The sequence below is a fragment of the Pectinophora gossypiella genome, chromosome 6, assembly GCF_024362695.1.
Source record: "Pectinophora gossypiella chromosome 6, ilPecGoss1.1, whole genome shotgun sequence".
NCBI classification, from domain to species: Eukaryota; Metazoa; Arthropoda; class Insecta; order Lepidoptera; family Gelechiidae; genus Pectinophora; species Pectinophora gossypiella.
The window spans coordinates 9,000,523-9,018,954 of NC_065409.1; the positions used below are offsets into that span (position 1 = coordinate 9,000,523).

The 18,432-nt window shown below is 40.6% G+C and overlaps 1 protein-coding gene across 1 annotated transcript in view; it reads left to right on the plus strand.

Moving 5' to 3' along the window:
* Nucleotides 1-5,702: 5,702 nt before the first annotated feature.
* The window catches only part of LOC126367887 (mucin-2), a 38,961-nt gene continuing 26,231 nt past the window's right edge, over nt 5,703-18,432 (plus strand). Inside the window, exon 1 of the mRNA XM_050011665.1 lies at nt 5,703-5,928. The gene's annotated coding sequence lies outside the window, so the exon portion shown is untranslated. The remainder of the gene's footprint in view (nt 5,929-18,432) is intronic.

Here is an 18,432-nt window from a genome sequence, read left to right on the forward strand (position 1 = left end):
CCAACCTCACCTTACCTGGTGTCAGGGTTACTGTTGAGCCACCAAATGCCCCTAACATGACTCATGTAACGACTACGTACTTATATCAGTAAGTATAGTAACCAGGACTAACAGTTTAACGTGCCTTCCAAAGCAAGGATCGTCTTACTTTCGGACAATCGGGTGATCAGCCTGTAATGTCCTAACCAAACTAGGGATCACAAAGTGATTTTTGTGATATGTCCCCACCGGGATTCGAACCCGGGACCTAACCAGCCCGTCATCAACGGCCTCCGTGGTCCAGTAGTTGAGCGATAGGCTCACGATCCGGAGGTCCCGGGTTCGAATCCCGGTGGGGACATATCACAAAAATCACTTTGTGATCCCTAGTTTGGTACACAGCTGTGTACATAAATCCATCAGAACTGGAAGGATTAGATATTTTGGATGCGAAGTGTATCTATATCATTATGCTTTCCAGAATGAACTATATCATCTATGAGCGATTGGCTGAAAACCTGTCAACGGTTCACTATCTATATGGAAATTACTCAATGAAGGAGTATCCAGGCTAAGTTCCCCAAAAACAATATAGATGACGTAGTAGAGATTTAACGTGATAATTACTTATTTTCTCATTACTCGGGTATATAAATATTCAAAAACATAATGTAATGACAGAGACATATATACGAAAATAATTGTTGCTTGATATTTAAATCAGACATGGTATATTCTTCTTCTTCAGGTGCCTCTCCAACTAGTGGAGGTTGGCCATTAGCTCTGAAAAATCCTTATCTTAGAAAGCAATATTGCAATTTGACACTTGCGCATATAAAAGTAAGTGCGCAATGCATTGCTCTTAGATGAATTGCTTCTATGTGGCCATTTTAACCCCCCTGATTTCAAAAAGAAAGATTATGAAAAGAACAGATTTGTAGGGAGCGCTGGTAATTTTAATAAAACCCCACACAAACAATTGAATGAACTGTATTACTTAGGATATTAATTTAATTACAAGATCCAAACATTGAGACGCGTTGGCTTGCTCGCGCTAGAGATGTGACTGACCATAAATGGTAGACTATTAGGTATGTCCCATACAGATTCTCAAAAAGACACAGATTGTAGGTATCTATAATTGCTTTTATGAGAATAAAGGAAAAACCACCATCAGAATTCGATGCTGCAAAGTCCATTTTGCGAAGCACATTGCTTATCTCGTACATTACAATCTCAATAATCTGTAACTAAAGCTATAAATAATTAAAATTTTAGTTATTCCTTTCGCATTGTTCTTGCTGTATGACGAATATAGTTTAACCATTAAATATAAAAAATATTATAAAACAGAACACTTATATTAAAGTACATGTTTTTTTTCAATCTACCTAAGTATATTACTTATAAATAATTGAATTATCTATCTTAAATCAATTTACGAGTTTCCTTGAGTGTTTAGTACAGTCAACAAACTTTAAAATCACAATATTATTTAATCATCATCATCAGCCGTACGATGCCCACTGCTGGGCATAGGCCTCCCCCAAGGATCTCCACGACGACTATTATTTAATAATATCCTGTAATTATATATGTTACGGCTAATGCCGGTTAGAACTGGGTGTAGCCACTGACTCTTGGTTAAACCTAGTACGAGCCGATTGTTTTCGGGTAAGACTAGGTCTAGCCTTCATCATGCCGGCTACAACTAGGTCCAGCCATTCCATGTTGGATAAAACTAGGTCTACCCGATATCATACCGGCTAGAACTAGGATTCAAATGTAATGACAGAAGCATATATAAAAATAACTGTTGCTTGATATTTGGATCAAATTATGTATAGAATTATGTTGCTACCTACATTGCTTCTCTTTATTTTCATGTAATTGTGGCTGGGTGTAATAAAAAGGGTTATTATTTCTACCCAAAAACAAAGATAAAAGTGTTATCCATGAAATTAGAAGGTTAAACTAAGAAAAATTTTCACAGTGCCATCTATATTTTTGAGGAACAAAGTCTGGAAAATTGCAAAAGCAGCACAAGGTTAAATACGATTGATAACTGGATGGGTGACCGTTTGAATGACAATTAACCTCGTATTCGTCCATAAACCTAGGATTTCCGTTCTGTAACTGTAAACATTAAAAATGAACTGCAAATATCCGACTGATACTAAGACTTAAAATATATAAAAAAGAACAAACAGATTGTGATAAATGTTTTCTTGACACTGGTTGCCTGGAAGAAATTGCTGCTTAGCAATAAGGCCGCCAGATTGTACTGTATCTTTCGTCCATGTGTGTAAAACTTGTTTTGTATGTTGTGTGCAATAAAATGTATTTGTTTTGTACGTAGATATACGTATATGCCTACATAAGTATGTAGTTACAAAAAGAAGGACTGTAAGCATGCAATTGATACTAATTTAGAAATAAGCGATCGCAAGAATGCTTGGAGGCAAGCAAAAAGCTGGTGTTAACTCGCTCGTATTTCAGGTCCGGGCGAGATTTCTAAATAAGTAATAACTTATTTCCGTGTCCTTAGCTAATGACAAGGTCTCGCCGCCGGGCGTTCACCTCGCGGCGCTCCACTTGTCCCCCTAGCATTGACCTCAACATTCGCCAACATTTTTACTCACAATCTTATGATTGAAATGATGCAATATTATATTGCAATATGCATTTTTTATAAGTGAACTGAGTGAACTGTAAGACAGATAAATTATGTAAAAGGGAAGCAAAATAATCTAGAAAGAAAATCGTACGGAGCTTTTATGTAAGTAAGTACATTGTTTAAACGCTTAATAAGACGCTTAATAAAACGCTTTTTAAGACGTGACTTGTTGTAGATTTGCCGCAGGTGGCATTAACTACTTGGCCGGACAAATGGGGAGCGCTGAAGGCTCTCTATTTGTCCGGCCAAGTAGTTAATAAGTTTATTAAAATATATACGAGTAATGCCTTTTTGTATTTTATGATAAAAAAAATCGGCTTTAGTTAAATCTGTCGCGATTTTTTTTGGTAGTCACATTGGTGCTAATTCCTGAAGACGCCATCTAATTTTATTTTAAGTCATATTCTTATCCGCTGAAAAAGAAAGGGTCGACAGGCACGAAATTTATGGAACACACGTCAATTTTAAGCAGAAATCTAAAATAACCGTCTAAAAATTTTACATCGGCCGATAGAGTTAAGTAGACAGCACGTCAAACGGATTGCATATCAGCCTATTTTATTCGCGCAGATTATTCATTCGTTTTAAAATTAACTTCTTGACAATCATCCGTCCCTCACCTTTTCGGCGTGTAAAACTTAAAATAAAATTAGGAGGTGTCTGCAGGAATCGGTGCCAATATGTTATTGGATCATCATCATCATCAGCCGTACGACGCTCACTGCTGGGCATAGGCCTCCCCCAAGGATCTCCACGACGATCGGCATCCAGCGGCTTCCCGCGACCTTCACCAGATCGTCGGTCCACCTTGTAGCGGGCCTACCCACTGAGCGTCGTCCGACACGTGGTCGCCATTCTAGAACCCTTCCGCCCCAGCGGCCATCGGTTCTCCTCGCTAGTGTTATAGGATACGTTATGTCTATTTCTAAAGGCATTGTCTACGACGCGAGGATGGCTGTTCACAGTAGGTACTTGTCCCTACGCTGAAGTACGGAAGTGAATGTTGGGTATGGCAGAAGAAGAATGAAAGTAGGATTAATGCCGTAGAAATGAGATCGTTGCGTAACATCTGCGCTGTTAAATTGAGTGATAGAGTGAGAAACAGTGTGATAATAGAGAGAGATGTGGTGTAAAATACGAAATAATGACTAAGATTGAGAAGGGAATTTTGAGTTGGTTTGAACACGTAGAGCGGATGAAGGATAATAGAATTACGAAAGCTGTATGTATATAAAGCGAAGGTTGGTGTTTGGGCTGGCAGAGGAAGACCTAGTAGGACGTACATTGACCATATTTGAGATGTCCTTAGAAAATGTTTAGTACATCTACTCTGAACCGGCGTGCGTGTATGAAACGATTGATGAATATGGAGGAAGCAAGAGAAGCAAATGGAATTCCATAGTCTCTGCTTGGCCCGGTGGGAAATAGGCGTAAGGTAATGTATAGACCCGTTGTGCATAAATATATATCCCAATGTCAATTACAAATTAAATAAATAAAATAGAACCTATAAAATATTATATATGTTTCAGTTTCAAAAAATGGCGGAATATTGTTAGTTCGATTTGGTAATTGTACTAAACTAACAGCCTCTGTGTTCTAGTGGCTCTGGGGTTTGATTCCCGGTCTCACGTTTTCCAAAAGATCACTTTGTGAGACTGTTCCTGGTTTGGACTTTGCAGACTGAAATCACCTGTTTGCCTACTGAGGGCACGTTAAGAAGTCCCGGCTAAGCGGTTGTCACTTGAGCCATGTCAGGGTTGGCCTTTGGTAGCTCAATAATAACCCTGACATCAGGGCTAATGGGATCGGTCATTGACCTCACAACCCACTTGACATACGAAGAAGACCAAACCAATCAACTTAAACTTAATAAAAAAACATAGATTTAGGAGTCAGGTTTGTGTAAATTTTCCCAAAACGTTTTTGTGGTGGGATGGGTGCCACCCTCTCTGGTCGAAAAGGGAGGTGTGATTTCGCACTTGAATAAATGTGGTTTCTAATAGCAGGTTTATAAATTGTATGATTTTATTCTAAGTTAAATTTTTATAAGTCCGAATTATTGTTAACTATGCAAATATACTTAAAACTAATCTTGTACTTACTACTAACATGTTTTTTTGCAAATGTAAAAAAAAGAAAAAAAAAAGAAAGATCGCGATTAGTGGAAATTTGTTATTGGAGCCCTACATCCCATTGCCAAGAGTTCGTGTGGTCCACCTGCGAAGATACGCTTTCATAACGAGTGCCGCGCCAGGCTCCCGCTGCGTTGATGCCTTTACATTCGCTCATTATAACCCCCTCAATGCGAATACAGTAGACATACTTTCAATTATTGTGTTTGAACAGACTTTATTTATTAGCTCATATTTTAAGCGTAGTGTAGTTTAGTGAAACATTGTGGTAATTTAAAGAATAGACCAAGAAAAATGTTACAAATAAATACATTTTCGTACTGTACCAAAAGTGTGCCCGCGTTCTTAATGTGGCGACATGACAAATGATAAATGACGGGAGACGCCCGCGCCGGTGGCGGTCGGGGTGCAGGGGCATGTCAACTTTGCTAGATATTTTATTAATTGTCCTCCGGGGTTGAAACATGTCCACGTCGGCGGTTCATCCTTCCGGTAAACATTCATTTATTCGTAATTAGCATTCGTTCTCGTTACGTATAACGACATAATAGACTGTTACGTCGTAATTATACACGACGTGAGCATCATATACGTGGAAGTGGTCGTGACGACGTTCGGGAGGCGAGTATTTTGCTAATTGGTTGTAACTGATAGATAAGCAATAAAATCAATGGGGAGGACACCGGCTGCATCATCAATTTATGCCGATGTGGACTCGTGATGCGTCGTCGCCGCGCCGGGCGCCGGCCCCCGCCACCGGACCTCATATTTATACGCTAAAGCGGGCTCTGCGAAGAGTTCAAACGTGCGACGGGCGCTCGGAACGGTAGACGAGACGATCGAGAGAATCGCAACGCGTGGGTAGACGAGGGCGAGTGCAGTGTGCAGTGCGTGCGGGACCGCAGGTCGAGTGTCGCTGAAAGCTCGCGCCGCGAAGCCTCCGAGCGTCAGCGGCGGCGTCGCGCGACCGGCCGCCTCGCGTCAGTGCCGGCCCGGCCGCGCCATCGACAGCACGCCTACAACACGCTCTCTCCGCCACCACACCGCCACACCGCCTGCTGGACAGTGACACTAACTTTGCATACCACCGCTGCCATCCATCCCAGTGGACGCGAACATTTGCATTCCTTACCAGAGGTGAGTAACTTTTATTTTGCAATTTCCATATTTTTTTGCAAAAAAATTTCAGTGATTTTTTACCGATGGGGATAAATTGAAGTTGATTCAAAAACAGAAAGTTACAATGAGTTTTTGTTTAAGTAAAATAACGCTAACGTGTATCTATCGGAGCGCATCCAAGTGAAGCGTCTGAAAAAGCCGGTCGGCGAGCTTTTCCCGGGCGCAAGTTCATGAGGACCAACAACGCAACGTCTCTTTAACTTACTTCACACATTTTTTCTTTCTTTTCTTACTTTATGTTAGGGTTGAAGTGAAAAAAAATTATACAATGATGCTAACCAGTAGAGTAAGTAATATATTCTAAACAGTTTCATTTAGGATAAGGAGGTGTTTTTGATTAGATTTTGTTGCTTTATTGTTAACTACGACAAGGAAAGTGTTTTAACTTGCTCCTTGAATTTGTCTTAACACATCATGCTGTGTTATTTATATTTTTTTAAGCAAAATAATTTAACTTTTTACGATGCTGCAACTTGTTATAATTTATATTCTGCAACAAAAATATATAATTATCGCAAAGGTCAAGTTGTACGTATTTTACATTCACATTTTACTTTAATGCCTACCTGTTTTTACGAAACCTTCGATGGTAGGATTTTGAGTTAAAAAATAAGTATATATAACAGCGGTAAACATGATTATGATGAAGGTATCGATTATGCAGCTATTGCGGAATTGGCGAGTGTCGCTCGCTGGACACGCGTGTCGCTGACGCCGCGCCGCGTGCCGCCGTGGCCGATCCATCCTCCACACCACAATCTATAATCATTCACAATTGTACGAACTCAGTAAATCGAAATCAGTAGCGCAAACATACAGACTGTATAATTTCTGCAACAATTTATCCGAATACCCAAATTAGAACTGAGTCTGAAACCCATTTAAAAGAAAAACTTGCATCTATCGTTAATTTTGCCTATTGGTTGTTCAGGTTTAAAAAAAAACTACATAAAGAAGTGTGGTTGGTACAAATTGATTGTAAAGTAAACAAGGTAAAATTAGCAAATTACACAATTAATATTGCCCGTAGCTAATTGGCAGAATTTAGTTGGTATTTTACCGAGCCGTCTCGCGTTAGTGCTTAGCATTCTTATTCTCACACAGTGAGTAGTTTTAGTCGCCGTATGCGGCGACAACTGTTTTCGTCTGGGCATATTTGGATTTTTGTCTTTCATAAACATAAAAACTGAAAGTGTCTAAATTTAAAACAATGGCTCGTTCTCCAATTTTCCAGTACGACGCGCATCGAATGTCATCCTGCCGAAATGGCTTTTCCGTATTTGTTGTCACACTTTTTTTTTCTATGTTTGCGAACTTCCTGCACTAATGCATTCGCAACGTTTCAAATACGCAAATATTTTCCTCTATATATTTAAGTTATCAGGACCCGGAACAATGAGTACATTTCAATGTTACAAATATCAACAGTAGCAGAAGCAAAACGTTTTTCCAACTCGTTAATATCTGGGAGTCTTCAAGGCTAGAGTGAATAGGCATTTGCTAGGTAAACGTTCCTCCCTAGACCACATCGTCACTTATCTGATGGTAAGATTATGGTCAAACGCGAGCCTATAATATTAAAAAAAAAGCAATAAGTATAATTATAAGTTCCGTAATGTAAAATAATCGTTACTTAATATTTTAAATGTTTTTGATTGTACGTTTCTGAAGTACTTATTGTATACATATTTTTTCTAAATAATGCATTTAATATTACTTAAAATAGGTCTTATCCATCCGCTAACGACTTTTTGCAGAACCTTACCCAATAATCGACGAGAGTTTTGTGAAACTATAAAAATATTACGACTTTTTATATTAATTGTTAAATATTAAGATAGGCCGTACTAAAAAAATTCTCGTGTATTTTATTTCTTTTTGAAGGCTCGAAGATATTATTAGATTTAGTAGTTTAGACTGGTTTAGATTCAGCTAATTCCCATCCACGAATTTCTTAGCAGTTTAAATAGTTGCTTAATTATTTAATTTTGGTCAAAAATACTATTAATTCGATGTTAATTACAAATATGTAATAAATTATGACTTCGTAATTGCGGTTTACCTAATTATAAATTTGTTAATATTTCACATACTAGGCTATCAGTATTTTTTTTAAATACTATAGCAAGTACTTACATTTAAATATTTATGTGCTTTTTTTAAAGACGGCGTTAATTTCTTATCAAGTATAAGTAGTAAATATACTCGAAAGACTTCGTGTAGTTACCTACAGTATTAACAAAAACTTGTAGGGTAAAATCTATGGTGAACTAGCAAGTGTGGGCTGTGGGGAATTGCCATGCTTAAAGACGTTAAAGTAAAATAATTGCAAGAGTAAGATTGTTTGAGGAGCACAGAGAACATTTTGAGTGCGAATTGTCGGTGTCGACTCGGTTGATTGCGCAAAGCTGCAAGCGCCCGCGCAGCCGCCGCGCGCCGAGTTCAAGAGCAGGGTGAAGGTTCCCGAGGCATCAGCGCCCGCGCCGCTCGCACCCCACCACCGCTGCTAATTAAATCTTTATTACTTTTTAAAATATTCTATGAAATTACAAGAATTTGTTCCGTACTCAAGTGTAGAGCCAGAAATTAGTTAAAAGTAATGTCCCTCCTCCGGTTGATAGAGGGGAGGCCTGTGCCCACCAGTGGGACGTATATAGGCTGTTCATTATTTTGTTAGGAATAAACATGTTATAAAAGTTCGAAGCATTCCATTTTATACTGAATTTTTCTTTTGAATTATAAGTAGGTACGTTTATAGAAATACAAAATCAAAATCACAAATCACAGTTTGTGTACCTTCGCACACCTTTCACATCATGCAGTGTAGAGAAACCACAAATAAAGAGAAACGATTATATTTTATTAACAAGAAAAAAATTCACATTCTTAGATGCTTTAAAGTTCTTATTTTAGTTTAACTTGTAACATAAGTTCACGACTATATTTCAATGGGGTAGTCCGAGGTACATAAATCGTAAGATGAACGAAGTAACCACACCTCAACGAGCTTTCTGTTAGACCAACGTGATAGGTAGGAAAGCGGTATCGCCGTCTGTAATGGTCGAGCTAACTGTGTTATAGTGAAAACTGAACTGAATTGGGGCAGGTCCAGTAATTTAACTTATATATTATAAAGTTTTATGTCTACTATATAGCGAGTCTTATCTGAAAACCGGAAGTGCTATTCCTATACTTAAGTCACAATTTACATTATTTTTTACATGTGTGACCTTTCTCTATATTCCTTTTTTACTTAGATACTTAGATAAGTAGTGATATTGGTGTTAGTGATATTTAATTTTCTTCTTTAGAAGTTCCGCCGAAAATTAAAAGGACATTGAGTAAAACTTGAAAGTTATTTAGTTGCTAAATCATAAATCAAGATAAAGAAAAGTAAGATCTAATTAGGGCTATTTAACGGCGCATTGAATACTATAAAACTCAACTGACTGTATTATTACTTGTATTACGTGTAACCTGATCGTAATCATTAAATTAAATCACTTTAACAACCGCCTTATAAAATGATTGTAAATCGCAGTAGTTTAAGTGCGAAGTGGGTAATTTGAGATGATGTATACATTAGTCGGCGCTTTGAGCGATCAGAGATGACGCTGATGAGCAAGGTCGTGGGGTTTCTGGTTCCTTTGTGTTCAGTTTCGCACCTCAGCCGGAAACACGGCTAGTTGACGGGGGCTAAACTCACGGATTGCCCTCTTCCTCCGCTGCTATGGCCATGGAACTAAATTCTGCACTAAACCTACTCAATGTTTTTTATTACTCAAAATGACAATGCAAACGCTAACTTGCCGTTCACGGATATTTGCAACGTACCCATTTGGCACAGTCCAGAAGCACGAACAACCAGTATCTTCCTTGGAGAACATGCAGCTAGCTGCGTTATAGTTTCAAACTAAGTGATTGTAATAAACGTACAGTAATTCGTCGCATCGATGCTGAGACATAGCCAGCATAAAATGGCAGCAATAAAATTAAGTGTCCTTAAAACTTAGAAACCTCTTCACTGACTCCGCATTAATGAAAGCGCGCGTCAATATGCGCGCGCGCAGTCCCGCCGTGACAGAATGCGCTGCGTGCCACTCGTCGCCGCCGCCGCTTCCTGAGAAAATGGCAAGTTATGGGGAACTGAATCTGGGCCTCGCAGGTGCCGTTGACCCGCACAACCTGCCGCACTCCGCGCATGTGTTGCCATTCACATTAATATTTACCCACATACCTCCACTCTATGTGGGTTTATAGACTCGTAAGAATTAAAAGCCACAATGGGGTGGAATGGGCAATGGTTTAATGTCGACGCGGCGAATCGCGTCTCTAACAAGAAACAACGATACCGTATTCATCGTCGTTGGCGAGCATGACCCATATAATTTCCCTGATTCGTTAATAGCGGCTGACCCTGGAAAGACATCAATGTTTGAATTTCTTCGACAAACCTGCCAGTTCCGCTGCTCTAAGAGATAAAACCGTTACGAGAATAAAAAAGCTCCAAAAAAGTTGTAACCGTTTCTGTTTCACTTACTATATCATAATTTTGTGGCGTGACTTTGATTTCATGGTTATTCAATAAGGTTTATCAACAATGGACACTTTTCGCGTACAATTATGTAACTATCAAAGCGTGCAGTTCGTGATAACGTAATCAAAACTTCGTGACAATCATTATAAGATTTGTCAGAATTTTATTAAGGAAAGGGCTAAGAATCGTAAAATTATAATTCATATGTAATGATATGGGAAACAACCACTTCGGAGCGTCGGAATCTCTCGAGGGAGGTACTGGCGGCGTCAGCGTGAGTGGAACAAAGATAATGTATCGTTTGACGACATGATGGTTATTGGTCCCCGATGTCGAAGACTGCAGCCACGAGGGACGAGCGTGTAAGAACCTCAGCCGCTCGCCGCCTGAATAACAATATCAGATCTACGGCCTGCGATGTCGACCACAATGACCGATAAAGAGAAACACACAAATATGGTCCTACGTGAACTTCGCTTAAAATTCACATTCGAAAGAACCAACTGCCTTGGGTGTTCGGTGCCACCAATCGGAATGTAGGTTATGATGTTATTTAGCTCAAGCTTTTTGCCTGTCTAAGTTTTTTGTTACAATAGTTATCTCCTTTCATGTCAATCAGATTCGTATAAGGCGTGAAAGTAGTGACGTCACTGTGCCAAATCTCGCCTTATTAACGCTATAGTACACTCAGCTACGAAATTTTAAAAGGCATGCACCTCCTTTACGTGGGAACGGCGCGCGGCGTCGCCTACTTTTCTTTCACTTAATATTATATTATTTGGAACTTTTATGTCTTTTCACAACCTTCACTAAATTGGTTACAATAACGATTCAATGTGAAATGCAAATTTCACATTTTACTTAGCAGTTCAAAAGTATTGGCCATAATAATATTAATTTACGTTAGAGCTGGTTCTGTAATTGAATAGGAAATTTATAAAAGCCTGTCAGACTTGAGCAAAACATGATTTACAACAACATGAAGTCTGAAGCTTCCCTTTGTTTAGCTCTGTAGGTATAGCGAGCAAGTCAGAACATAGATATTTAATAATAGTACAAGCGATGCTCTTCCAGCTCATTTCATTTCTGTATCATATTTATTATTCCCCGTTTACAACGCTTTCAATCCTAGTTGGAATACTTAATACCAGAATTTACGACAGCCAGCTCGGCATTTATCGCTCCGGCGGCGATGCGACCCGGCGACGCGACGCGGGTGCCGCAAACCTATGAGAGCCTGCTTGCTCCGACCTCCGAGTCCGAGCTCCAAGCTCCGAGTACCCACGCCCATGGCACCCACACTCTAAATAACAAGACAAATATACATGTACACTTTACCAATTTACCAAGTAAAAATTCTCATGTCGTGTTTGAATAGGCCTTTTACCAATTAGTATTTGTACCGATATATGACGTTTGCGTTGGTTAAGGTTTGTCTGTAAGGCTCACTACAAACTTTGTAGTGTCCGCCCGACACCCTCCCGGCGCGCGAAGCGTGAGAGACCGAGGACTCCGTCTATGACTATTGTTTGCGTTTTAACAAGAGGGGTTTGAGTTTTATGGAAGCATTGAGAGTTTCAAGTGTTAACGTGGGCCTCAATGGACTCTCGTTTCGCAAACAGATACGACACAAACAACACAAGGAAAATCGGTGTTGTGATCGCGATTCCAATTTAAATGTACGATCGCGCAGCCTTTTATACGACAAGAACCTTTACCTCTTTTCGTGACCAAGAAACTAAATTCTTTTTGATCGTTACCAAATCGTTATTGGTACATCTTTAATGCCGCGTGCCATAACTGTAACTCCTGCGATTCCACAGGCTGTACAAATAGTGTCGGTTAACGTACCGAAACAGGTCACTGTTCGCGAAACAGGCATGGAACTCTTAATGACGCAATTATAACAAACTTAACAGTTTTTACGTTAATAAAGAGGCTCGGGTAAGACTTGATAATGTCCAGGTTGTTTTATCGTGCGGAACGTGCAATGTCATTGTCCTATGAGTGGGTAAGGCGCATATACCTCCTCGCGGCCGCCTCGTCGAGGGCGACGCGCCTGCAACCGTCTCGCCCGCTGCGCGCTACCGAACTCATCGAAACACCTTATGTTATTTTTTGGCATATTTTAAAACATATACTTAAGTATTATGTTTCATACCTATTATCTCCATCTTTAGGTATTGATAACCGTAATGGAACATAACAATACCTACTTATTAATGCGTAATTCTGGATGATAGCAAACTTTATTCAGACCCTTTTCCTAAAGAGTTTCCTGACCAAGCTTCGAGTAAGTATCTGTTACAAAGATAAATTGTGCCACCTTATTTAAAAGGAAATTTACCCCCAAGGCGAATTTAATGTTTAATGACTTTATTCCAAGTCCCCCCTGTTAGTCTAAGTAACTTGGTACTTACTTAGGTATTTCTATACATATTCTTCGTTTTCCTTTAATCTTTGGAGGGTTTCGATGAAAGTAATATGTCAACAGCTGAGTCCCTACATGAATTATTCACACTCGAAGAATGCCCAAAGGAAATGGCGCAAGAAAATCAATAGGTAGATATTTTCTTGAGATGGAAAAGTGGTATTTACGAAGCCTTTGAGAATTTGCCTAGATGGAACGAAATCGAATTGCCGCGATGTTTATCGATGCTTTGCGTCACTAGTCCTTGTTGTATTAAGTTCAGTCGTTTGCATTAATTTTCTCTCGGCATTTAAGTCACGAATTGTGCTTATTTCAATAGGAGCCCTCGTGTCTCGGCAAGTACCAGGCATGCATCAAAAACGATCATTAGGTTATAAGTATTAATTTGTTGTAGGTACTTCCTGATTCGTGGCGCTTCCCTGAATTTGCTTTTAAACATTCGTGCGCCGACGTCTTCACCTTGAAAGAACATAGGCTTTTTTTGATGTCTGTTTTTTCCACATCAATAATGATAATTTTTAGAAGTATTCATTCAATATCTTGATGCTAGAGCTAATCACGACCGTCGCTGTTCTTATAAGATTCAGAAAAAAAGTCATGCTTGCTGGCGATTATGGAACTTTGATAACTATAGTGCTGACGTAATCTTATATACGTTTCCTTCTTCGATTTTGTTTACGTCTTTAAATGGTTTTTAAATTCAAAGTTTTTAAAACGGTCATTCGTTGCTGCTTGAACCATTAGGTGACTCACACCTTTACAAAGTTCAGCTTTATTGTATGATTAGGTTAGTGAATTGATTATCAAGTGAGAGGACTGCAAATGCTTCTTAACGATTATTCAGGTTCCAATTTGTTCTACTTCCAAACAAGGGGCAATACTATTTACATCTATTTTACATTTCCATTTAAAAAGTAATCAAACGAAAGTCTTGAGTGATCATCAATCATGCCATAATAAGAAAGTTTATAGCTGCAAGTGTCAGTGGTAAAATGTTTGAAAGAAGCCTGCTCGTTTGATTTGCAATGAGGATGACGGCGGAAGCGATAAGCCGGCTATCTCGTTCGTGGATCCAAATCGAATTTAGACTTCAATTGTTTTTGTTCACCTGCGACCCATTCCTGGTTTTATAGTAGACGATCGTGAACTTGTACCTAATAGAGCTGTATAGTATTTCATATTTGTAACGCTGATTCCGAACTTCACCGGCACTCGTCAAAGCTCGTAATTTTGAAAAATTGTGCCGCAGTGTACCACCCAGTCAAGTGAAATGCAATTATGGTGCAGTGTACCTATCGTTAGCAATTGGCAGTTCGTTCCAGTTTCCGGCTTGTGATATTATTACATGCGAGTAAATACACGTCTCCGCGATGCGGTAAATGGCCGAGTGGTGGCTTAAAAATTGCGGCATCGTGGTAACGGTACAAAACCACCATTAATATCGCATGTTGCATAACGTAAAAGTAAGTAAAACAAGTTGATTTCCTGTTCGGACCCTCTTTTCAAGATAATTGGATATTACACTGGACCCGGCTCGAAATCGAAATCTTCCCCGGTACCATTCAAACAACTGTTTTATTTAGCCCTCAGACAAGTACCAACTTTATGGCGTACCTCGCAATACGCGACAAGTTTCATGTCTAATCAAGGTGTATTGAACATAATCGCGGAAGGCATACTTTATAGTTGTTGTATATAACTAGCAGATTAAAACACTAGTGAAGTAAAATGCGTAATGATGCGTTTATACTCATCATCAGCCCATTAACGTCCCCACTGCTGGGGCACGGGCCTTCCCTATGGATGGATAGGGAGATCGGGCCTTAGACCAACGGCTTAACGTGCCTTCCGAAGCACGGAGGAACTCGAGATGAAAACTTTTTTTTTTGTGGTCACCCATCCTATGACCGGCCTTTTGCGAAAGTTGCTTAACTTCAACAATCGCAGACCGAGCGCGTTTACCGCTGCGCCACCGAGCTCCTCAAATTTATACTCGTCTTCATTTAAAATGGTGAATGGGACGGATCGAAACATATTTTAGGCTATTGTGGATACAAAGAAGGTGTGTGCTAACCGATGCCCGCAGTGTCAGTGTATCGGCTGCAGGAGGTGTACACTATAATCGGCGAGCAAACACCGTGTTCCCCGGTGGTCCCGCGCGGTCTCTGTACCAATGTTATATTCTCATTCTTTGATTCTCGCTCTTTTGTCAACTAAGATGAAGGTGAAAACGTCTCAAATGGAAGTTCGCGGAGCACCCCTTTGAACATTATTACAATGTAAATCAATAATTTCTAATAGCATGTTACAAGTATACCCACCACTGAAAATCTACACTCGCACAGCATGAAAATACCGTTTCCCACGAGCTAGCCCATCGTGGGAAGATATCTGGTGATTATTAGGTAATGTTATTTACTTAACACTACTCGATCATCTTACTTGCACTGAGTGAAAGAAAAGCTATGTGGCGTGTACGGCACTTGCGGCGCGCTGCGCGGGCGCGGCCCGGCCGCCATTGTGGCTCCGACTTACTAAATCAATATTTGCGCAGATGTCGGCACAAGAGCATACTATGCTTGTAGCGACCTAAAATTCATACAGCTTATATGGCAATGTTAGCGGTAAATTTTCTCGGCAGCTACTTGTAATCCTTCAAATGTGGGTCGGTGCTGCACGCACAGGTTGACCCCGGCGGGCACTCGCTGAAGGGTAATCCATTCAAATCGATCGCCAATCTCGGCACTCGACACACTCGGCACCGCACATTCCTCCCGCGGCTGCCGGCGCCCGCGCCGACACCGCCATCCTCTGTTTCGTCGTCGTTACTTACTCACTTAACTTCACTTATACTGACTTCAAAGTACTGTACACGACCTAAACCCGTGTCGTAAAATGTACAACTGATACATAAAATGCACAGTCCAGGCATATAATGTTTACATAAATTCCAAGTAGACTGTTAATTAAAGTCACAGTTTTATAGCTTTCTCTTTATGCCCCTTAATAATTATAAACCTAGTGCTTATTTAGATAATTACGGTCTCAAAGTGCATCGTTAAACCATCTCGCAATAATGATTGCCCTCGTGATTGGCAGCAAGCAGGCGGAATAATTCAGTGTCGGATGCCGCGCGGCTGCGAGCCGCATCCTCCCGCATGCCAGGCGGCGCGGGCGCACCGAGCGCCTCAACCAGCCTCTACTTGCAGTTTTTCTTCAATTTTTTTCTGCCTTTGTGGTTTCCAAGTGAAAACGAATCGCATAATTTTCTAAGCGATGACCACGGTTCCCGTGTAATATGATAATGCGATGTACCTATAAATGTTTCATGTCTAGGGCCCTTTTTATCGTTTTTGCGCAAGAACCAGTTCTCTACAATGCAGTACCTCGGCGAAAGCAGAAGTCCTGACTACTATTGTTATTTTTCTCTGCGCGTGAGTGCACTACGGACGGGGTCCGAGCCGTCCAACTCTCAGGAAGAATTCCCGCCGCGGCTGGCCACTCAAATAAATTACTTGATCTGCGACAGAGATCTAAATTACCTCTTTGGAACTTTGACTAAGTTCTCTCCGTACGCAAGGGATAATTATTCTCACCGCCAGGGCATGTCAATCATTAAGAAGTTTAAAGTACCTATTGAAACTTCAGGTAGTAATGTTTTCTCGAGAACCATGTTTCGAGCAGTAAAACAGTTAACGGAAAACGCTCGGAGAGCTTAACCCTACTACGTGCCTGTACTAGCTCGTTTAAAGCTAAGCTCTGACGTTCGTTTGTAAGTACTTGCCATTCATTCCTTACATAGAGATATGGCCGGTAATGACTGGCCGGCCGGCGAGCTATCGCCCAGCCGCTCGTAAATACTGTTCGACACGAACCATTCGAACATGGCTGCGAATGCAAGTCAATAGACATCATGCCGAGGGCACATACTTCCTGGTAAGGCTAACTGTTAACGCGACGTGAACCCGACATCCATTAGACATGACAAGTTTTACAGCTGGAGATAATTAGATTTCCCATGGAAATAGCCTAGCAAATGAGATTGAAAGGTCACTGATTTACTGCCCTATGAAATACACGTGATTTCGCTCGCATACGAGGGGTGCACAAGTGGGTGGCACGGGTCAGCGGTCGCCCCTAATGGCGAGTGTCAGAGAGCGGCGCGGGCGGCGGCGAGCGCGCTCCCGCAAGCTTGCCCGGGCTTGCCGAATGCATTCAAAGCTCTTTGCGAATTTGATTTGACCGTTATTCAGATATAAACTTAACTTTACGACAACAATGTGCGGAAGATATTGTTAACTTAACTGTTTACACATTTTGTGTTGGGGTAAAACTCTGAGACTGATCTATTACGTAATTGCGAGACTGGTTGGCCGTAATGATAGTGTAATTATGAAAACAATGTATAGCATATCGTGAGAGGTGTCAGTAAACGGCAACCTGGATCGCAGGTTGTAACGCAGGCTCGGCGCGGCGGGGGCAACGCTCATCGTGTGAGCGGCGCGCCCAGTCCGCGCCCGCGCCCGCCTCCGCGCCCGCTCCGCCGGGCTCCCGCGCCAACAATCGCGAATTCTGCCTAGCAACAACCTCACCACTCACACTAACGGCGGGTTCACTTTCTTATACCATACACACACAATGCATATCCGAGCTTTGTGGCCTCTGTGATTTTAAAAGCCTATTTATTATTCCTATCTTTTAATACACAAAAGCCTCTTACGTGATTTTTTTTCCGGTTCCGAAGCTTTATGTTTTAACACAAACATTTTGTAACTTGTGGGCTATTCGATTCTGGAATTACATATATGTAAATAATATTCACAAAATTGCACCGAAATTTTGACAGATGTTATATCAAGAAAAACAGTAAATTAAAATATAATTCTTGTGAGAATATTGAGTGGAATTTTAAGGCGTATAACGGTGACAGACGTCTAGAGCGGATTTACGTAAATTATTCGGAATTCGTTGGCGATACGTGCTCCTGCGCACAGGACGATATCACGATCAAATACTATTGTTTTACTCGAAAACTACCGATATAGGTACTGTAAACTATAACTAAGTATATACTCTCTATATACGGAAAGGATATCATTGTAATAAGTAGATTATAGTAACTTTGCAATGTCTTCTCAATAGGTAACAATAAAAGGACCTAGTCGACGATAACTGTCACCGCCAGCAAAGTCAGTGTCATAGTTCATCATTAGTACACCGCATGCGTTTGTTTTACATTATGCGGTTCAGATCATCGCGTTTCTATTCTCTAGTCCTACGCATGCAGATGATCTCGGCGATAAGGAATGCAGCGTGATCTCAATAAAAAAACCCAAGCACTGTTATGCGATGTAGTCTAGATAGCTTTTATATACCCCGGCGCGAAATTTGCTCGGGTCAACGAACCGTGAGTACCTCGTGAAGGAAAGTAATATTTGCCATCTTCCTACTCGTGTCCCTAAGGGACTCCCTGCCAAGTCGAGTTACTTCCACG